At 43.2% G+C, this 23,786-nt stretch overlaps 2 long non-coding RNA genes and 1 pseudogene across 2 annotated transcripts in view; 2 read left to right on the forward strand and 1 right to left on the reverse strand.

Moving 5' to 3' along the window:
* LOC142453548 (uncharacterized) overlaps nt 1–23,786 on the forward strand; it is a 49,739-nt gene that overhangs the window by 1,755 nt on the left and 24,198 nt on the right. The gene's annotated exons all lie outside the window — the stretch shown is intronic.
* On the forward strand, nt 4,750–5,563 carry LOC142453545 (small ribosomal subunit protein eS6-like; annotated as a pseudogene).
* The window catches only part of LOC142453547 (uncharacterized), a 143,153-nt gene continuing 127,708 nt past the window's right edge, over nt 8,342–23,786 (reverse strand). Inside the window, exons 2-5 of the long non-coding RNA XR_012785396.1 lie at nt 21,718–21,873; nt 21,268–21,310; nt 10,946–11,074; nt 8,342–10,067 (exon numbers count right to left, since the gene is read on the reverse strand). This is a non-coding gene — a long non-coding RNA (uncharacterized LOC142453547). The remainder of the gene's footprint in view (nt 10,068–10,945; nt 11,075–21,267; nt 21,311–21,717; nt 21,874–23,786) is intronic.

The raw sequence follows: 23,786 nt of genomic DNA on the forward strand, positions 1-23,786 counted from the left end.
AAGGGCTCAAGTAGAAAGCAAATGTTTTGAGAATGATGAGGGAAACATGTACAAACATGCTTGACACAATGGATGGATATATGGATTGTGATAAGAGTTGTACGAGGCCCCGATAAAATGATTTTTTTAAAAAAGACTGGAAAAAATGGGCTTTCAGAGATTTGGTCGCCAAATTTTTTAATTAGCCCAATAAAACAACTAAGAGTAAGAAGCTCGTATTACTGAAAAGACGGAGCAACTAAAAGACAAGCACTGCTGTTGGAAGGGTAAATGGCACAATCGCTTTGTAAAATAATTGCCAAGTTTCTTGTAAACATATCTCTACCCTAATGATCAAGCCATTCTCCCATTAACATTTGCACAAGAAAAACAAAGGCGTATGTCCACACAGAGACTTGTTTGCAAACACATCAGTTTTACTCATATTAGCAAAAAAATGGAAAATAATCCACATATCTACCAATGGATGAGTGTAGTGAACACCACCTAACAATAAAAAGGAATACTTATGATACGTGTAGCAATGTGGGTGAATCTAAAAATACTGTGCTGAGCTTAAGAAGCCGGAAGAAAAGGTGTATATCATCTGAGTCTATTTGTTGCAAGTTCTCTTAACAGCCAAACGAGTATCAAGTGATAGAACTCAGAGCAGTGGTTGTCTGAAGCCGAGGGAAAGGGGAGAGAGGAACAGGCAATGTGAGGAGAGGGTTGATTACGAAAGCCATGAGGAAACGGCGCTCACTGGAAATGTTCTAGATCTTGAGTGTGATAGTGGTTATTTCTCGACTGTGGTTATTCCCTGCTTGTGGTGGTTTGTCAAAGCTTAAAATGGGAATGTGGTATTCTGTAAAAAGAAATGTTTGGAGAACAACATGGCTGGCCCCACTATGAGACATGATGCTCTTCATGTGACTAAGGGCGATACAGGGGACAGCACCGGAGACATAGTGTGGGAATTGCACCTGACCTGATCCCACCACACTGAGGCAAAGCACTGGAGGAGTGCAGCAGAACAGCAAGGGAATGGAGCGGCAAGGTCCCCATGGAATGCTGAAAGTGGACTTTGGGGCCAGGGCGTGGTGCCCCAACTGACTGGACTGGAAAACGCTCCTAAGGGCCAACAAACAATCCTTGAACTAACTACAAGCTTGTCTTTCGTGAAGTGTTTTGTTCTTTGTCAGTGGTTTGTTTTTGTTGTTTTGTTGTCTGGTTGTATACTGTTGCTTTGTTTTCCTCTGTCTTGTTTTCGTGCATGTTAGTGTCTCCACAGGTCTGGCTGAATAGGACAGGCTGGATGAACTATCTGGAGGAAAAACAATGGGACCGACAGTTACGAGGGGACTTGGGGTGGGGGGAGGTAGGGGGGTAAGGAAGTGGTGTTAACAAACACAGGGACAAGGTAACAACATGGAACCCAAAATGGTAGTGAGGTGGGAGTGGCAGGCCTGGTGGAGAATGATCAAGGGTAAGGTTGCGTAGAGAAGAGGTATAGCTGTAGCCCAGGTGGGGACGGAGCATGGTAGTAGGGCAGGAGGAAAGTCAAGGGAGATGGAGGAAAGAGCTAGGAGCCAAAGGGCATTTATGGAGGTCTAGACAAAGACATGTACATGCAAATATATATATGAGGATGGGGAAATAGATCTATGTGTCTATATTTATAGGTTTAGTATTAAGGTGGCAGAAGGACCTTGGGCCTCTACTCAAGCACTCCCTCAATGCATGAATACTTTCGTTTATTAAATTGGCACTCTACAATGCTCACCCTTCTGACACAACTGCTGAAGCCTAAGCGGGTGAACAAGTAAATGTGGTGAAGAAAGCTGATGGTGCCCAGCTATCAAAAGAGATAGTGTCTGGGGTCTTAAAGGCTTGAAGATAAACAAGCAGCCATCTAGCTCAGAAGCAACATAGCTCACATGGAAGAACACACCAGCCTGTGTGATTGCGTGGTCCCGAAGGGATCAGTTATCAGGCATCAAAGAACAAAAAATCATATCATTGGCTGCACACCTCCATGATACGATCGCCGAAGACAAACGGGTGCATAAGCAAATGTGGCTAAAAAAGCTGATGGTGCCCAGCTATCGAAAGAGATAGTGTCTGGGGTCTTAAAGGCTTGAAGGTGAACAAGCGACCATCTAGCTCAGAAGCAATAAAGCCCACATGGAAGAAGCACACCAGCCTGTGCGATCACGAGGTGCCAAGGGACCAGGTATAAGGCATCATGCAAAAAATATATATATATATATGTGTGTGTGTGTGTATACCATAGTGAATGAAGGGGGAAGTGCAGATTGGAGACCCAAGGCCCATTTGTCGGCCACTGGATATCCCCTCATAGAGGGGTTTAGGAGAGGAGATGGGTCAGTTAGGGTGCGATATAGTACCAATGAAGAACACAGCTTTCCCCCAGATCCTGGATGCTTCCTCCCCCCAGCTACCATGATCCGAATTCTACCTTGCAGGACTGGATAGGGCAGAGGTTGTACACTGGTGTATATGGGAGCTGGAGGCACAGGGAATCCAGGGTGGACGATACCTTCAGGACTAGGGGTGTGAGGGGCGATGCTGGGAGAGTGGAGGGTGAGTGGGTTGGAAAGGGGGAACTGATTACAAGGATCTACATGTGACCTCCTCCCTGGGAGATGGATGGCAGAGAAGGGGGTGAAGGGAGACTCCGGATAGGGCAAGATATGACAAAATAACAATCTATGGATTATCAAGGGCTCATGAGGGAGTGGGGAGTGGAGAGGGGAAAATAAAAAGAGGACCTGATGAAGGGGGCTTAAGTGGAGAGCAAATGCTTTGAGAATGATTAGGGCAAAGAATGTATGGATGTGCTTTATACAATTGATGTATGTATATGTATGGATTGTGATAAGAGTTGTATGAGCCCCGAATAAAATGTTTTTTTTTAAAAAAGAAAGAAATGTTTGCCTATGTATGTATCTGTGTGTGTCTCTTTTTTACCTGTTTATTTCATAAAGACATACTGCATAAGACTATTCATTATAAAAGAAAAGAATCAAGAAAGTTGCTTTCAGACCAAAAGAAACAGACCTTGCATGTACAGGGTAACAAGGGAGAGTGGGAGAGAAAGAAAGGGGAGCAAATTAATTAATAATAACACTACAGATAGACGTACTACATACTATACTACATAAAACTGTACCTCAATAAAGTCCATGTTTTTAATTTACAAATAGTGCAGTGGTGAAAGTGCCCGTGGCGGTACAGGTGGGTTAAGTGCTGGGCTGCTAGCCAACCGCTGGGTCAGCAGCTCAAAACCACCAGTCACTCCACTGGAGAAAGATGAGGCTTTCGACTCTGTAGATTTAAAGTGTTGGAAATCCATGGGGACAGTTCGACTCTCTCCTGTAAGGCCCCTATGAGGCAGAATTTGACTCAATGGCAGTGAGTTCAGTATATTTGAATAGGTATTCAATGAACAGTTTTAAACAAATTAGATCAAGGGGACAGTTAGTCGGCAGACATCCACTGAGTGCTCACTCTGGGCCAGGCAATGGGATAATTTACCAAACACAGAAAGAAGACAGAGCTTTAAGTCTTACTGGAAAGAAAAGTAATTATCAAGAAAAATTGAAAGATTATTATAGAAGGGTATAGCCTTCTTTTGTAGTCTAGAGAGGCGGCTCATTTTCTTGCTCTGAAAGGATCACTTGAGTAACCCTCTGAGAAATTTATGTGCAAGCCAAATAGACAAATAAAATATTACAATAGGCAAAGTGACTACTGGGATGCAAGATCAGTTTGTGAGCATAAACTCACAGGCCAGAAGTGCAAAGACAGTGGAAACCTGGCAGGGCTCCTGCAGTTCCCGGGGTGGCTGACTAGCATGAAAGTGAATGCAGAGAGAGAGAGAGGGTCCCTGGGCCCTCCTTATAAGAAGGCCACAGCCACAAGGAGGCCTGGCTGGCAGGTTAAATATCACCCTACACTATATAGATATAGATATCTTCAAGTTGACATGAAATTATGTAACCACCTCACTATTGTTCAAGTTTACCTACACCAAACACTAAAGCTAATGATGAAGAAATTAAAGAATTCTTTCAGCCTGAAATTAATCAAGCTGTAATTAAGATGCATTGATAATTACTAGTGACTGGAATGCAAATTTGTAAACAAAGAGAAAGGATCCGTAGTGGGAAAATCTGGCCTTGGTGATAGAAACCAAGCTGGAGATCACATGATGGGATTCTGCAAGACCAATGGCTTCTTCATTACAAGCCCCCTTTTGCAACAACATAACTGGTAACTATACATGCGGTAACACTTGTCTGTCACTTTTTCATACTGTGGGGGCTTCTGTGTTGCTGGGATGCTGGAAGCATCACATATGCAAGTTCAGTATTTAAAATGCCAATAGGGTCACCCCAAAAGAACAGGTTTGGGTTCAGCTTCCAGACCCAGAACAAACTATACCGACGAAGAAGGAATAGGCCACTGAAACCTGACGTACAGGATCGAAACATTGTCAGTTTCTGAAAACCTAATGAATAGAAGCAGGATCTTTTCAGAGACGGTGAAGGCACTTGAGCTATGACTGAAGAAGAGCTGTCAACTGCAGTGATGGGGATGGAGCAGAGCTGTGGGCGGGAAGCCTTCGGAACCTTCATGTGCTGCTGGGGCATAATTCAAAATGAGAAGGACCAGCTGCAAACATCAATTAGTAATCACAACCTGGAATGTACAGTCCGAATCGAGGAAACTTGGAGGTTGTAACAAATGAAATGGACTCTTTTCCGTGGCATCGCGGAAGCGGTCGGGCGCTTCACCATGAAGCTGAATATCTCCTTCCCAGCCACTGGCTGCCAGAAACTCATTGAAGTGGACGATGAACGCAAACTTCGCACCTTTTATGAGAAGCGAATGGCCACGGAGGTCGCCGCGGAGGCGCTGGGCGATGAATGGAAGGGCTATGTCGTCCGCATCAGCGGCGGGAATGACAAGCAAGGTTTTCCCATGAAGCAAGGTGTCTTGACCCACGGCCGTGTCCACCTGCTGCTGAGTAAGGGGCACTCCTGCTACAGACCACGGAGAACTGGGGAGAGGAAGCGCAAATCTGTCTGGGGCTGCATTGTGGATGCCAATCTGAGCGTTCTCAACTTGGTTATTGTAAAGAAAGGGAGAAAGATATCCCAGGACTGACTGACACAACTGTGCCTCGTCGCCTGGGGCCCAAAAGAGCCAGCAGAATCTGCAAACTCTTCAATCTCTCTAAAGAAGATGATGTCCGCCAGTACGTTGTGAGAAAGCCACTGAACAAAGAGGGCAAGAAACCTAGGACCAAAGCGCCCAAGATTCAGCGTCTTGTGACTCCGCGGGTCCTGCAGCACAAGCGCCAGCGCATTGCCCTGAAGAAGCAGCGCACCAAGAAAAACAAGGAGGAGGCCGCCGAATATGCCAAGCTTTTGGCCAAGAGGACGAAGGAGGCCAAGGAGAAGCGGCAGGAGCAGATTGCCAAGCGACGGAGGCTGTCCTCGCTGAGGGCTTCCACCTCCAAGTCTGAGTCCAGTCAGAAATGAAAGAGCCTGGAATAAATAAGCTCATCTAGTGAAAAAAATTAAGTGGAATGCATAAAAATTGACATTCTAGACATTAGTGAGCTGAAATGGACCAGTATTGGTCATTCTGAATTAGAAGTCAAATTATTTACAATGCTGGGGATGAACAAGAGGAATTGCTTTTCATTTATTGTCAAAAAGGACATCGAATAAGGAAGACCAAAGAAAAATTGATGCATTTGAATTATGGTGCCGGAGAAAAATATTGAAAGTGTCATGGACTGTTAAAAGAACAAAAATCTGCCTTGGAAGAAGACCAGTCAGAAGGGTCTGTAGAGGCAAGGATGGCCACATTTCATCTCATGTACTTTGGACGTGTTGTCAGGAGAGACCAGTCCTTGGAGGACACCGTGCTTGGTAAAGTAGAAGGGCAGTGAAACACAGGAAGGTCCTCATCCACATGGACTGACATAGGGGCTGCCACAATTGACTCAAAAAGAGAAAAAACTTGAGGATCCAACAGGATCGGGTAATGTTTTGTTCTGTTGTATATCGGGTCGCCATGAATCTGGACCAACTCAGTGGCACCTAACGTGTGGAGCTCATCAGCTCGAATACGCAGAATTAAGTTGACTACAGCTGTGAGAAGGGATCATCGAGAAACTCAATCTCATCAGCCAAAACAAGGGCAGGAGCCAACGGTGGAACATCAAGTGTTCATACGCAAGTTCAGGATGAAACTGAAGAAAATGGAAGCAAGTCCATGGGAGCCAACATGTGAACTTGAGTATATGCCGCCTGAATTTTAAAAAACATCTCGATACCTTCAGAACCAAGGGTGTGAGGGGCGATGCTGGGAGAGTGGAGGGTGAGTGGGTTGGAAAGGGGGAACTGATTACAGGGATCCACATGTGACCTCCTCCCTGGGAGATGGACGGCAGAGAAGGGGGGGAAGGGAGACTCCGGATAGAGCAAGATATGACAAAATAACGATGTATAAATTACAAAGGGCACATGAGGGAGTGGGGAGCGGGGAGGGAGGGGAAAAAAAAAAGAGGACCTGATGCAAAGGGCTTAAGTGGAGAGCAAATGCTTTGAGAATGATTGGGGCAGGGAATGTGCAGGTGTGCTTTATACAATTGATGTATGTATATGTGTGGATTGTGATAAGAGTTGTATGAGTCCCTAATAAAATGTAAAAAAAGAAAAGGGAAAAAAGAAAGAAAGAAAAGAAAATGATTAGGGCAAAGAATGTACAGATGTGCTTTAAACAATTGATGTATGTATATGTGTGGACTGTGATAAGAGTTGTATGAGCCCCTAATAAAACGTTTTAAAAAAACAAAAATAAATAAAAAACATCTCAAGAACAGATTTGGCCCACGGAACCTAAAGAGTGGCGCCACTCCCATGAGATCTGAAGAAAGGAAAGGGGCAGTCAGGTGACAAGAAAGAAGGCAAAGGCAACTGGATGTCAGAAGAGACTCACACTCACTCTTGAACACAGAGGTACCGGAGGAAATGGAAGAACCGCAGGAGTGAAAGGACTGAGGAGAAAATTTCAACAGGAAACGTGAGAAGACGAATTAGAGGATGCTAACGAGACAGGTGGAGACGCGCCGTTAGAAAGCCAAAAAGACAGAACATGTTCTAACAGTCTCAAGTGGAAAGAAGTGGAGATACAATTCAAGCCTTGACCCGCCATGTGGGAGGATTCTATTGCCGAAATAGCGAAAAATGTAGGAAGCATTAAAACAAAAACGCCAATATACACAGTCATTTTCCCAACGACAAGTGGTCGCTTGAAATTCAGCCTGTCAAATGCGAGCATATGGTCAAGACGTGGTAGTATTGAGGGGAAAGTCCCAACTGCACTGCAGGTATTAATGCAAAACAAGGCTCCAGGAATTAATGGAAAACTAGCTGGCAGGTTTGACCAGCTGATGCAGCGCTGGAAGCACTTACCCTTTTGGGCAAGACATTTGGAGACAGCTGCCTGGCCAACCAAATTGAAGAGATTCAAATGGGGTCCATCAAAAAGAAAACTTAACCAACCAATTGTGGAAATTATCTAACAATATTAATATCACAAGAGGTCAAACTTGTAGTGCAAACAGTTGCAGCAGTATGTTGACAAATTCCAGTTAGATTCAGACGAAGATGTCGAATGAGGGAAATCGTTGTTGATGTCAGATCGATCTTGGCTGCCATCAGAGAATCCCAGGACATTTACTTGCGTTTTACTGACGGTGCAAAAGCATCCAGCTACGTGGGCCATAACAAGCCAAACAAAGCATTGCAAGGAAAGAGAATCCTGGAACATCACATTGTGCTCAGGCAGAACCTGTACATGGTCCAGGCGACAGTCCTCTGAGCAGAAGACGGGAACACTGCATGGTTTGTCTTCAGGAAAAGGGGTATCAGGTTTGTATCCTTTCATCACACTTATTCAGTCTGTATGGTGAGCAAATAATCTGACAAGCTGAACAATGCGAAGACGAGCATAGCATCAGGATTGGAGGAAAGCATTTTAACAACCTGCAGATGCCACCCCCTTGCTTGCTCAACACGCAGAGAACGGGAGTGAAAATCAGAGCCTGCAGCCTTCAGTATGGATTGTGACTCAGTGAAAGTAAAATCTTACAAGTGGACTACAAAGACCAGTGGAGCCGTGGAGCACCGACGGAACACACAGCACTCCTCTGGCTCTTTGATGCCGCCCCCTCCCCACTATTATGACCGCGGCGCTATCTTACAAACCCGGCTAGACCCGCGCATGTACACTGGTACAGATATGAGCTCTCGACATGCAGAATCCAGGCCAGAGAAGCCCCCCAGGAACAATAATGAGAGTAGCCGTACCATGAGGGTAGGGGGAAGAAAGGGGAGAAAGAGGGAACCGATCACAATGATCAATGTACAACGCCCAGCCCCCCAGCCCCAGGGAGACAAATAACAGAAACATGGAGGAAGGAAGACCGCGGATAGTGTAAAATATGAAAATAAAGACCGATGAAGTCATGATAAAGAAAATATTGACATCAAGAATTTCATTTTACTTGGCTTGACAGTTAGTGTCCATGAAAGCCACAGTGAAGAAATTAAGTGATGTTTGGCTTTGGGCAAATCTGCAAAACAAAACCCCATTTTTAAAAGTATTAAAAGCAAATGTTCCCAAGTCCTGGTCTGTTCAATTGCCTCATCTGCATGAGAACTTTAGATGATACATAAGTATGACTAAAGAAGAATTGAAACTTTTTAATTATGGTATTGCCAACAAATATTGTCTATATCATGGATTGCCAGAGGAACTAATGAAAGCAAAACCAAGTCTGGAAATCTACCTTGAAGAAGTATACCTGGAATGCTCTTTGGAAGTGAGTATCCCACCTCTTTTAGACACGTTACCAGGAGGAAACGACAGCATGTTTGGTAGAGTAAAACCACAAGAAGTCCAGAACTCACTGCCATTGAGTCAATGGTGACTCATAGCTACTCCCTGTGGGTTTCTGAGACTGTCACTATTTATAGGAGTGGAAAGCCCGGTCTTTCTCTGTCAGAGCTGCTGGTGGTCTCAAACAGCCAACCATGCAAATTGCAGTCCAACATGTAACCACTACACCACCAGGGCTCCTGATGGTTCCTTAGGCTACTGCTAACCCTACATCAAATACCATGTTCAGTGTATTTTTAGTTCTCAAATTTCCATTTGCTCCTTTTAAAAAATGTTTCTATTTCCATGGTGGGATTTTCAACCGGTGCATTTATTAAGAACATAGGCTCCTTTCCTTACTTGACCACACTTACAATAGCTGCTTTACATTCACTGTAGGCTAATTTAAATATCTTGGCTATCTCAGAATCCATATCCACTGATTAAGTGTTACGTGTAGCTCATATGATCTGTGTCTTCACGCGCCAGTCATTTGGGATAGTATTGTGGACATCATGAGCCACAGAACCTGTGGGTTCTGTTACATTCCTCCAAAGAGTATTACTGCTGCCTCTCCTTTTGGCAGGCGGTTAAATTGGATGAAATACATAGCTTCCGACTCTGATTTCCTGGGTGGTAAGTGGCAGCTGGAATTTGTGTTCATCCACGTTGGCTCTTACAGGGATGCTTGGAAGCGGAACCACGCATACGTACTTTTGAGACCAGTCAGTGACCCGGACAGCGTGTATCGCAGAACTCGGAGCTCCCTTTTTGTTTCTGTTCTTTCTGAGATTTTTCCGCCTCTGACACCTCAGCTGCCATGGTCCCTTCAGATGGGACCTATGTCGAGTCAGATGTATTTTGTAATATATTTATGTGTTGTGTCAATATGTATTTTAACTGAATAATGGCATGCGTACTATTGTTTATGCTCGTTCAACCAATGAAAACAAAGAAGTCATCCTTCTGCAAGTGTAGGTTCCCCTTTAGTTGGTGCTCACATTTGGTCATTCTCCAACACTTTCAGATTTTGTTTGTTTGATTTTAATAAGTTTACAATTGGTATCTGTGGGAAGGCTGGTCTTAATGCAGCCACCCAGGCAGTTCTGAAAGAAAAAAACACGATCACTTATTTTAACATTATAATCATTTCTTTATTTCATGGTATGTGGATAATTTTAAATTTTTTATTACAAAGCTCTGCTCTTCCATTCAAAGAAGTTACAAATGAGCCAAACTAAGTTGCATCTGCTTTTTCATTTGTCTCAATCTTTTAATAAATGTACTAGCGATGAGTCAAAGATTGAAGAATATTTTGACCTGGTGGATATGGACCACTCTGTAGTGAGGGGTGGCATAAAGAACTCATGATCTAGTATTGGATTTTTACATCTGCCGTTATTACTAAAGATAAGATCTTGGATGAATTATGGTTTCCCTCCAGTCATCCTTTTTGTCATCCATAAAATTGATGCCAAGTTGACGAGAGAAGTAACATGCTACGATGTTATCAAGCTTTCCTAAACGAGACACGTAGCGTCAGAATTGAGAGAAGGCTCGTTAAGCTGCACTATGCAGATGGCTCCACACTGCTTGTTGAAAGTGGAAATTTACTGCGGCATTTACTGAAGAAGATCGGACACTGGACTAGAGCCCTTAGTGTGGCTGGTGCCTCAGTCACAACCAAAGTGAAACCTCACAAGCGGGCCAACTAGCGGCAGCATGCTACATGGTAAAAGGATGGAAGCTAGCTCAACAATTTGTCTTGCCTCGATCTCTAAGCGAAGCCCATGGAAGCAGCAACAAGGAAACCAGGCAGCACTTTCCATTGGGAAAATGTGTTCTACAAGACATCTCGAAAATGTTAAAAAGCAACGATGGTCATGCTATGTTCAATCAGCTCGTGAGCACGTGACCGCTGCACAGTGAATGAGGGAACCTGAAGGATGATGGGTGCATGGTTAGCAAAGAGTATGGGACACACCTCGGACGATCAGGAGAACCTTCTGCCTTGGAAGAGGTACAGCGAGAGCCCTCCTTAGAAACGAGGATGGCAGGGCCTTGTTTGTCTTGCCAAATTTGGATATGTTATCAGGCATTCTTTTGACTGCACCTAGCAACAAGACAACAAGAGAAAGCAAAATACACTGTTAACTTCCAGGTTGAAAAAATTTTTTTTCTTTCAACTACTTAAGAGTACCAAATAATTTATCTTTCACTTTCTAGTAACATTAGTTATAAAACAAAAAAGGTAAGGACAATTTGTACACTTTTCAAATCCAGTGCTTATGTTTTTATCCAATCCTAAGTGCTGACTTCAAAGACTACTCCAGAATCACTCCAGAATCTCCCAAATCGTTTTATTCTTGCTATTTGCATTGCTAGGTCCATTGACAACGTATCTTCAACTTCCATTTTTTTTCATCTCCACAAGACAATAAAGAATGGGGTATTTTTGTTTTTAAAAAGAATCAGTTTGTTGTAAAATCTTAACCCTTTAATCTGTGAATAACTTGTTAGAGAATGCATGTCTTTCTTCTTTAGTTCCACTAACATTTTGAAAAGGCAAAAATTAAAGCATTTGAGTGGAAGTATCAGTATCTAATATTGTTATAAGTTTATCATTGGTAAACTGGATTACAAGGGGATACCCCGAAAACCCCAGATGTGACATGAGGGGGACAGTGCATTTGGAGTTTGTTCCACCATCTTAGACTGTTCACCAAGCTTTCCATTTAGAGGTTCTGAAAAAATAGCACCTAGTGTGTGACCAAAAAGACCTGATTTGTGCAGACGGGACTGGATTTGCCACCACCACAATGCACCTGCTCACGCAGCCACCTCAGTGCACCAGTTTTTGGCAAAAACAAACAAAAACAGCACACCTCTTTGCCCTACACACCTGACTCACCTGACCTCACTTCTTGTGACTTCTTTTTGTTTCCATGAATGCAGAGGAACATGAAAGGACCAGGTGATTTAACAATGCAGAAGAAGTAGAGAAAAAATGAGGGGAGGTACTGTTAGCCATCCAAATGGATGAGTTTGAAAAATATTTCTAAGAATGGAATCACAGATTTGACAGATGTATTAAATGTAATGGAGAGTACTTTGAAGGTGATAGGTTGTTTTGTAAAAAGAAAATGTAAATACATAGCTTTGGGGAAAAAATCTGTTTCTTTTCTTTTTGGTACCCCCTTGTAACTTATACCTATTTTCTCTAAGAAAAGCATTTACCAAATGTCACGTGGAGGGGATCCTGCCCCAGGATCTATTGCTTTGCCAAAAATAGTTGTTGTTTGTTGTTGTCATAGTGACCCTGTTTCCTAGGGATTCCTAGGCTGTAAATCTTTACAGGTGCAGAGCATCACGTCTTCTCTCCCATGAAGCAGCCTGTGGGCCCAAACCTCTAATCTTCCACTTAGCAGTCATACACTTAACCTCTGGCTAGCAGTGATCCTTACTGTAAAGCCTAAGGGGATCATCATCTTTTTTCTCTCTTTATTTGGATTTTAAAAACCATTTTATTAGGGGGTCTTACATCCCTTATCATAGTCCATACATACACAATCAAGCACATTTGTACATATGTTGCCATCGTCATTTTCTTTCGACTTCAGCCCTTGGTGCCAGCTCATTTTTTCCCACTTCCCCCACCCTACCTCCTTCATAAATCCTTGATAGTTTATCTTTTTTTTTTCTCCTGTCTTAGATGCTGTCTCCCTTCACCCACTTTTCTGTTGTCCTACCTCCTGGGAGGGAGTTATACATCAATCATTGTGATTGGTTCCCCCTTTCTCCACGTTCATTTCCTGCCCCTCCTGGTAACACTACTCTCATTATTGGTCCTGGGGGGCTTATTTGTCCTCAGTTCCCTGTTCAGTGTACATGCTCTGTTCTAGCTGGATGTGTAAGGTAGAATTGGGGTTATGCTAGTGGGGGGAGAGGGGGAGAGAAAGCATTAAATAACTAGAGGAAAGTTGTATGTTTCATCAGTTCTATACTCTGGCTCATTTTTTCCTTGTGACCCTTCTGTGAGGGGATGTCCAATTGTCTACAGATGGGCTTTGGGTCTCCACTCCACACTCCCCCCTCATTCACATTGATATGATCTTTTGTTCTAGGTCTTTGATGTCTGATACCTAATCCCATTGACACCTCATAAGCACACAGGCTGGTGTGCTTCTTCCATGTGAACTTTGTTGTTTCTCAGCTAGATGGCCACTTGTTTTATCTTCAAGCATTTAAAACCCCAGAGGCTATGTCTTTTGATAGCTGGGTACCATCAGCTTTCTTGACCACATTTTTTTATGCATCCGCTTTGTCTTCAGTGACTGTGTCGGAAAGTGTTCTTGCATTGAGGGAGTACTTGAGTAGAGGCCCAATATCCATCTGCTACCTTAATACTTAATACTTAACATAAATATAAGTACATGGATCTATTCCCCCATCATCATATATAAATATATTAACAGATGTACATGCCTGTATTTAGACCTCTATAAATGTCCTTTGCCTCCTAGTTCTTTACTCTATTTCCTTTTACTTTCTTCTTGTCCCACTATCATGTCCGGCCTTCATTCAGGTTTCAATAATTCCTCCAGGCTACATCACCCTTGATCAAGCCCCACTAGGCATCCTATACCCTCCTTGACATCAATTTTAGATCACTTGCTATTCCCTTGTTCCTGGGTTTGTTGACACTTCCCTTCATTTCCCATGCCTCCCCCTCTCCCATGCCACCTGCCCTGCCCAGAACCATTGGTTCCATTGTTTTCTCCTCTGGATTGCTTATCCCACCCATGTTAGCCTGAGTAGACTAAAGAAACAAATTCATAAACATGCATATGTGAATAAGGAAAAGGTTTATATACAAAAGTAGTTGAATATTGAGAAAACATCCCAACCCAGTGCAGATCAAGTCCAATATTAGCCCATATGTCCGATAGCAATCTATAAAGTCCTCTTCAGACTCACAAAACACATACAATGATGATGAATGCAAGAAGATCACAGGCCAGGTGGGTGCAAAGTCAGTGGCAGTGTAAGCATCTCAGTGTTGGCAGGGGTCTCCTCCAGTTCCCAGGGCTGCATCAGGGTAGGTCCATGTGGCTTCTCCTCAGGTATGTCTCACAGGAAGTCATCCTTGTCAATAGAGTATCCAAGGGAGTCAGCTGAGAGAGTCTGTCTTTCTCACCTCCAAGGAGGACATCCAGAAATTCCCAGAATTCTCAGGAGAAAATCATGTCCACACAGAGGCGTCATTGGCTCTGATCCAATTGACAGACTACACTCCACCCCTTCACTCTTAATTCTGTCAAGTCCTAAATTGGCACCAGATTATGTAAATACCACACCCTATCTTATCTAGATAGACATGCAGAGATAACAGTAAATGCAAAAACAAGACAAAGCAAAACAACAAAAACCAAAACCTCACCATCTTAATGTAACTGAAATGGAATTCTATTTGTCAAATAAGTAAATTGCATACAACGTTGTAGGTACATATTTAATATACTTAGATATAGTCAATTACTCTGGAGCCCAGGTGGTATCGTGGTTATGCAGTGGGTTGTGCTCTGCATGATCAGCAGTTTGAAACCGCCAGCAGCTCCAAAAGAAATACAAGAAATACTGGGCTCCCTACTCATGTAAATGATTACAGTCTCGGAAACCCACAGGGGTCGCTATGCATCAGCATTGACTTGATGGCAGTGAGTTTGGTTTGGTAAGTCAATTAATATGTCTCTTGGAGCCATAATTCCCTATGTGATATCTTATCAATCCTGAGCTCTATACTTTTGACTGTCATTGCATTTGGGTAGGAGTTCCCTTCTATGCTAAGCCATATGATTAAGGTGGGATAAGGCCTTGTCCTTAGTAGAGAGAGTGAACCAAGTGACACCCTTTGTTTCCTTGGACATATGATCTGCTAAAGGGTGAATGTCACATCTGAAAACCGTTCTTCTCTTTCTAAGAGGCATAACCCCCCAGGACCATCAGAGGAAGTGCACCTGCCAGGTCTCTTTCTGAAGTGTGGAAGGTGAGACCAGAGAGACACCAGGTGCCGGGGCATGGAGACCATGGGACAGAACAAAGGAGCCAGGAAAGATGCAATGCCAAAGTAAGGAGACCATGAAGCAGAAGAGAGGGGGCAGCATCAGGACTGTGAGACAGTGAGGCAAAGCACTAGTCAGGCGTCCTGGCCATGGAGGCAGAGCCCAGAGTCCTGTGCCTGAGAAACTGAGGACCAGAGAGAGATTTGACTCTTGGCTGAGGAGAGATGTTGCTGTCAACCAATGACTGTATCCTTACTGTTCACGGATCTTGACTCGCATTAACCTGTTAACTTCCCTAACAAACCCCTAAGTGTGAGTTCTGAAAGGCCACTGCAACAAATCATCAAATGCAGCATCGAGGTAGAGAGCCTAGGAGAAGCAATTGGTGTCAGAATAGGGAAAGAAGAATAGAGTGGAGACATGTCTGACCTCTGCCTATGGCAATAGAGAAGCTAGAGGAAGCCAGATATGGGCCCTCCTCGCCACTGAGAGCATACATACAGGGCAATGTAACTGTATTAGCCTCAAATAGAATGTGAACTGAGAAAAGTTAAAAATGACCCATAACATGAAGACATGACTCTGGGAAAGTCCTAAGCCAGTCAGGATGTGAACTCTCACCAGTTTTAATGTCTCTTAGACATGCCATAGAATAATAATTGGAGAAAGCTCGTATTAAACATTCCATTTAGTACATGCTTATAGAATCTAAGGGAATTTGCTTGAAAGACTTATTTCAGGCCCTCAAATATCTTAAGTGGTACAGAAAATTAAAAACAGACACGAAGAACAAAACTTCATGACAGCATGTAAAATGCTAAGCCAATTCCTTCCCAGGTCATAAGGAATGATCATTAAGCAAAGTCACCGAATGAGTGGTTCAGTGAGTTCCTGTCCTGGCTCTTCCACAAAATAACATTAGGCTTCAGAGGATCCCATTGGCTGAGTCTCAGTTTCTCTTCTGTGACCAAAGCAAGGGTCTAATAAAGACCCCAGTGCCCTGCAAAAGATTGTGATTCTTCTTCTACCTCAAAATGCTCTGATCAAGAATATCTTTTAGCAAAAGTGGGTGGCCAAATGTCCACCCTAAGGTTTTCATGGTTGTAAGCATTTTTTTCCCTTTAATGAGTATTAGAAAGGTAGTGTTCACAGGTATAATTTTCCCTTCTAGTTTTCCATGTCACTTTTTCTTGTCCCCTTCCCAGAGTAATTATCATCATCTTTGTCACTGAGGAAAATACGGAAATCTCATTTTCCATTTCTGTGAACATATTTATCAAGTCTCTACTGAGAAGGGATAATGCAAAAGCAGAATTTGTCAAGTTTAATTGAGTGACTGAGAGTCACAGACAATTCAAAAATTAAATATTCTCCCTAGTAAAGTGGGCTATTATAGAAATGGAAGGGCATGAAATTTCAAACATGCACTACTAGATCTAATTTCTTATTTTATCTCCAAGTACATATTGCTTATATCAAGATATGCTTTAATATTTTTACAATAAAGATCTAATACTGAGGTTATCAACCTGTGGGTCTCGACCCCTTTGGGGGTTGAATGACCCTTTCACTGGGATTGTCTAACTTCATCAGAAAACACAAATTCCTTAGGAAAACACATGATCTTAGGAAGCGAGACACCACTCCTCTATCCATCTCCAGGCAGGTCCACCCACATGCAGATGCCCCCACATATGAGGACCCAGCGTGATGACATCATCACGCCAACCCCATCACATGCACCCCATACAAATACAGATGTTTATGTGACAGGTTTGGCACCACAATGTACTTATGTAGACCAGTCACACGTGTAGAGAGCAGCTATTGCATAGAGAGCAGCTACTGTGTTGAAAGCAGCAGAATTGAAGGTAAAATGACACCTCATGAATTATAGTTACTGGATAAATGTAAAAATCATCAACTATTGAAATATATATATCTGTACCATGGGAACTTAATCTGGATGCTGATTAGTCTTTTTATATCCAGCTGTGGTTGATGTGAATCATGCCCCCTTGTGATAGTAACAGGTATGTAAAAAAACACACACACACAAAAAAAGAATGCTAAATCTTAGGGAATTTAACGAGCTGTATTGACTGAACTATGCCATGTATCATCCTTTGTATTATTAAAGCCATTGTTATGTATTATTTTCATTAGCAAAACATCCCATGACAATGGATTGTGTAGAGTAGAATATTAAGAAAAGGAAATATAGTGAGGATTTTTTACAGTATGGTTTTACCTCAATAATTACAGCAGGAATTGAGAAACTGCAATGTGTTATTTGTTGTGAAGTTCTATCAGGCAAATGTATGAAGCCCAACAAAGTAAAATGCCATTTGGGGTTTTTGGGGGTTGTTGGTTCTTTTGTAAAATGCCATTTTGATAGCAAGCATCTGAGGTTTTCCGGCAAGGATACCTTCTCTTTTAGAAGCAAAGCTGGTGGGCTCAAGAAAGCCAGACTTGACACTGGTGGCAAGTACCACAAACAAAATGTAGCAGCCGTTGAAGCTTCATTTGGTGACACTCAGAATTGCCAGAGCTATGAAACCTCACACCATTGCTGAGGATTTACTGTTCCAGCTGCCAAAGACATTGTCCAAGTTATGATCAGAGACGGGTTTGTTACAAAATTGAGTGCAATTTCCTTGTCTTAATGACACTGTCCACAGAAGAATAGATGACATGTCTGCTGATATTCTTGATCAGGTAATCCAGGAAATTAAATCTCCAGTTCCAATATTTAGCACACAGCTTGATGAATCTACAGGCGTTGCAAACTGTTCACAGTTACAAGTTTATGTGAAGTATATTAATGACAGCAACTTTAAAGATGAGTTTCTTTTTATGCAAACCTCTTAAAATGACGACTACTGCACAAACAGACCTCAAACTACTAACAGGTATTTTTGTTTTGTTTTTTGCTGTCTTTTTGTTTCCTTTTTTTCTCTTCTTTTAAATTTTGTATGTCAGTGGCTTTTTTGTTTGTTCGCGTGTCGGTGTTGCTGCTGCTGATGCCATGTTCTTATTGCCACTTTGGTGCTGTCAAAGCCATCTGCATTTTTATGCACATATGAATATATCTGCAGGTCCACCTAGATACGATAGGCTGGACAAACAACGTGAGAAGAAAATAACGGGACCAACGGTCCCGGAGGGACATGAGAGTGTGGGAGGGAGGGAAGGGGAGGAGGTGGTGTCTAATCCAGGGACAAGGGAACAATGAGTGGTTCAAAACCAGTGGAGGGAGGGGATGGGAGGACTGGTAGGAAGTGATCAAGGGCAAGGTAACTGAGAGGAATTACTGAAACCAGAATGAAGGCTGAACATGGTAGTGGGACAAGAGGAAAGTGTGAGGAAATAGAGGAAAGGAGTGGGAGGCAAAGGGCATACATAGAAGCCTAAATACAGACATGTACATATGTAAATATATTTATGATTATGGGGGCAATAGACCTATGTGCATTTATAGGTTCAGTGGTAGGGTAGCAGGTGGACATTGGGCCTCCTCGCGCATAATCCCTCAATACAATAGCACCTTGCTCAGCTAAATGTTAATTTCATGATGCCCACCTTCCTGACATGATCACTGAAGACAGACGTGTGCATAAGCAAACGTGGTGAAGAAAGCTGATAGTGCCTGGCTATCAAAAAGATATAGCGTCTGGGGTCTTAAAGGCTTGAAGGCAAACAAGTGGCCATCTAGCTCAGAAACAACAAAGCCCACAGAGAAGAAGCACACAATCCTGTGTGAACACAAGGTGTTGAAGGGATCAGGTAGCAGACACCAAAGAACAAAAACCATCATTGTGTGATCACCTTCCCCACATAAACGCTGAAGACGAATGTGTGCATAAGTAAGTGTGGAGAAGAAGGCTGATGGTGCCTGGCTATTGAGATATATAGTGTCTGGGGACTTAAAGTCTTAAAAGTAAATAAGTGGCCATCTAGACCAGAAGCAACAAAGACCACATGGAAGCAGCACACCAACATGTGTGATCCTGAATGGCCGAGGGGACCAAGTTTCAAGCATCGTGAATGAGGGGAGTGCATGATGGGCACCTAATGCTAATGCATTATGGGCACCTAATGCTCATCTGTAGACAACTGGACATCCCTTGCAGAGGGGTAGTGGGGAGGAGATGAGTTACTCAGGGCTCAGTTTAGCAATAAGGAAACTCACAACCTCCCTCTAGTTCTTAAACGCTTCCTCCCCTCAACTATCATAATCCCAATTCTACCTTGCAAACCTGGTTAGACCAGAGGATGCACAGTGGTATAGTTGGGATCTGGAAACACAGGGAATCTAGGACAGATGAACCCCTCAGGACTAACGGTGAGAGGGAAGGGGGGTAGAATGGGGGAACCTATCTTGGGGATCTATATATAACCTCCTTTCTGGGGGGTGGGCAACAGGAAAGTGGGTGAAGGGAGACTACGGGCAGTGTAAGATAAGATAAAATAATAATTTATAAATTATTAAGGGTTCATGAGGGAGGCGTGAGGGAGAGGGAAAAAAAGAAAAATTAGCTGGTTCCAGGAACCCAAGCAGAAGGCAAATTTTGAGAATGATGAGGGCAAAGAATGTATAAGGATGCATTACTCAATTGATATAGATGGATTGTAATAAGAGTTGTATGAGCCCCAATAAAATGATTAAAAAGAATAAAATTTACATGTTGCGTACCTTATCTGTTTTCTTTGAGGAACGTGACATTGAACCGGACAAAAGGATCACGGTGATAATTTCTGTGAAAGAACACTTGCACAGGCTTGCAGACGAAATTTCATACTTTCCAAATCTACCCGACACCCCATGTGCACTTGCCACAAGCCCATTCACAGTCAAAATTGAAGATGTTCCTGAGACAGCACAAGAGGCGTTCATTGACCCTATTAACAGCGATGCAGTGAGAACTGATTTCTCTACCATGCCAGTTACAAAATTCCGGACCAGGTGTTTGCAGTCACGTCCTGTTCTGTCTGAGACTGGGTTGCGCCTTCTTCTTCCATTTCCAACAGCATATCTTTGTGAAACAGGGATTTCCAGCTTGCTGGTTATCAAGTCTAAACACAGAAGTAGACTTGTTGTGGAAGATGTGCTCTTGCAAAGACTGCCCTAAGAATTTCTGAACTGGTGAGAAAGAAACTATCTCAACTTTCCCACTGACATTGGCTTTTTACCCATACTGTTGCAAAATGTAGCAATGTAGTTGATTGTTGTTATATTAAGACTGTTACCCATGCTACACCATGCTTCCAGACAAAATTCCATGTATTTGTAATTAGAAATAAATATTTTGCAATATATAATTACATATTGATTTGGTGATTAACCACTATGCTTTAATTATGTTCAATTTGTAACAATGAAAATACATCCTGCATATCAGATACTTACATTACGATTCATAACAATAGCAACATTACAATTATGAAATAGCAAGGAAAATAATCTTATGGTTGTGGGTCATGACAACATCAGGAACTATTAAAGGGTCGTGGCATTACGAAGGTTGAGAACCACTGGTCTAATACTTATAATGTAATCTGTATTTTTTATTATGTACTTCATATTTTATACCTGAATGGATCTAAACATCGCAGTTGATCTATTTCATCCCCTCTTGGGAAGATAACGCAAAGAGTCAATGCCAGGCATGGATAAAGGCAGCCAGTGAGAGGGAGGGGACGAGAACTGAGAGAGTCCACAGGCAGGAAACTCACTTTGTGGGAACGCACTGTGATTTACTTAGGGAAAAAAAAACAAGTTGCTTTCTAAATGTCTAAATGTGGGTTGGGTGTGGTAATTATATTTCCCTGTGTTCTTTGGCAAGAGTTTGTCTCCTGTACTGCAGACATGTTATCGGGAGAGATGGGTCCCTGGAGAAGGACATCACACTTGGTAGAACAGAGGGCTAATGAGAAAGAGGAGGCCGCTGGAGGAGCTAGAGGGACACAGTGGCTGTAGGAATGGACTCCAACACAACCACTGTGAGCTTGGCACAGCAGTGCACAGAGGTTCGTTCTGTTGTAGCTTGGTGTTGCCGGGAGCTGGCGCCCAATGGCAACAGCATGGTATTTCTTTTCAGTCGTATACCTGATCCTTGGCACTCCTGAGGAAGGAGGCTGGAATGTGTATGTATGAGTACCAAAGAGGAGGAAGTGGGAAATATACCAAGGAGACAGCCAAAGGGGAGATGGTTTTTAAGAACCAGACTGAGGAAATATATACCTGTGCACAGAGTGGAGTGGATCGGTGTAGATGCGGTGGTGTCCTGGAAAGAAAAGCAAAAGAAGTATTGTTTTATGATGATGACGATAAGGATGAGGGTCACAATGACGCTCATGAGTCCCTTGGGGATTGTGCTCAAACTTTATTATTGGTGTAGTCTATGACCCCAATTAGTAACATGTATGTTCCAAAAGTATGTGAATTCCTTCATAATTCCTTCTATACTTCTGGTGGTGCGTGGAAATACAGCCAGCTAAACCACTCAGACACACCTAAGCAAGACTGACTTTTCAAAGAAATGAAGTAAGTCTGGACAAATCATAACCCCCAGCTAACCTTGTAAAATCCTTTAAGCCACATGATGGGGAACCTCTACTATATCTGGATCTGCACATGCTGGTGTTCGGAGTCTTTTGTTATCTCCACCCCTTGAGTATGAGCTGGACTTACCGAGTCACTTCTGATGAGTAGAATGCAGCCAAAGTTATGCAATGTCACGTCGGAGATGACAGGATAAAGACCATGGCTTCCATCCTGAGAGCGCTCTCTTACTGTCTCTTGAATTGCTTGCGCTGGGGAAGCCAGCTGTAATCTCTTGAGGCATTCCTGGGGAGAGGTCCGAGGAAATAAGCTCACTCAAGGACTTTCTGAGGCCTGATGGTAGTCATCTGAGTGAGCTTGGGAGCAGAGCCTCTGCCCAACTAAGCTCCTGTTAACATGTGGATTAGAAGCTCATGTGAGATAGCCAGAACCAGCCACCCAAACTCTCCAGAGAAACTGTGAAATAATAAGTGCTCATTGTTTGAAGGGGCTAAATTTGGAGGCAGTCGTTGCCTAGTGATAGCCAATACGAACCTGAACAGGTAAGACGTGTCCCATTGCTGACACACCGTAAAGTGCAGCGGGAGTCCCAGTGGAGGCGGAGCGGGAACTGTCCAGGAGAAAGATAACTTGGAAACTGCTCACTGAGCGCCTGTGCTGGGCGCCGTGGCGGGCCCTTTGCAGACTTGCTCCTGGTTCTTCTCGTTACACGGTAACTAGCATGATTACCCCCACTTGGTAGGTGGCTTCAGAATAGTCACGTCATTGGCCCAGGATCGCACAGCTAGTGAATTTTGAGCCCTGGTCTATCAGAAGCTCTTACCTCTATTATAGCTCTAATTGCAATAAAAAGGGAGAGCGAATATTTTATAACACTCATAATGCATGAAAGCATACCTGGCTGAGCAACTGGAGACACTGACATCGTATGTGGTAAAAGAGCTGAACTAGGATAGGAGCCAAGGATCGTTGGAGTGTGGAGAGAGGAGCATCTTATTCTGCTTGCAGTGTGGAAAGGGCCCACTGTGTATTGTTTTAGAAATTGTCAGCATAGCTTCTCGATGACTCCTGGGAAGCCTAAGGGAGCAGTAGTGGACAGAACGAGGCTTGGGCTTTGGAGTGTGATTGACATGGGTTCTGATAGCAGCTCCTTCCAGTCACTGCTTCCATATGGTGCTGATGAAATGAGGCACTGTTTACACGCTGTGTCAGGGAATCGGGTATATGACAAGCTTTTAAGAAATGTTTGCAGTTATTCCCATTGTTGTTTTTCCATGAAATTTTACATTCCTCGGTAAATCTTTATCTAATTGACTGTATTTTATGTCCATCTGTCAGGGTGACATTTTTTTAAGGAGATGGGGGTGGTATCACAATAACTGGGCAAGCGTGGAGGGAAGAAATAATAACAGAGAGAAATGAGAAAAGGAAAACGAGGTGAAGACAACAGGAACGTGTGAGTAAGCTAATGACTGTGTGAGGCAACAATAACACAAGCGGAGGCCAAGAAAGGACTTTGATATGCGGACTCTCTGTGTGGACCAAAGACCTTGCTTTTGTTCAGTCATATTCTCAAGGCAGCGATTTGGTGAACGTACAGCGAAGTCTTCCATTCTTCCCATCGGCAAAGGCATACGGAAACCTACTGTGTGCTGGCATCCTTCTTGGAGAGTGGGGCTTATGTTCTAACCATGAACGCATCCAAAAACGACATGCATCGATAATGAATGCGTTTGGGGGCGGGGGGGGGGGGTGCTGCCACAGCGGAGGCAGCCGGAGAAGTCCTGGACGTGGAAGAGCAAGAGACTCAGGAGCGAACGGCAGCCCTTGGGCGCACACACACACATACACACACAGCTTCAGGGTCCTTCCTCTGACCAGGCCTCTGACACAGCACCCCTGCATTGAATTGAAGGAAAGGAAAGCCAAGTGACAAGGGAGTGCTAATTCATTTCAGCGTGTCTGGTTGATGCGTAAGTTCCAAGTTTCTTCTGAAAACAGCAGCACCTAGATCCACAGCATTTATAATAAAGGACTGCAATTCTGTGTAAAAAAAAAAAAAAACAAACTCCAATTCCTCACCACGGTAACATCATGATCAATGGAGACTAGGTTAAAGTTGTCAAGAATTTCATTTCATTTGGATCCAAGATGTGACATGATGCCTGACATTTGGGCAAAGCGGCTGCACAAAATCT

Source organism: Tenrec ecaudatus, chromosome 7 (genome assembly GCF_050624435.1).
Source record: "Tenrec ecaudatus isolate mTenEca1 chromosome 7, mTenEca1.hap1, whole genome shotgun sequence".
Lineage (NCBI taxonomy): Eukaryota > Metazoa > Chordata > Mammalia > Afrosoricida > Tenrecidae > Tenrec > Tenrec ecaudatus.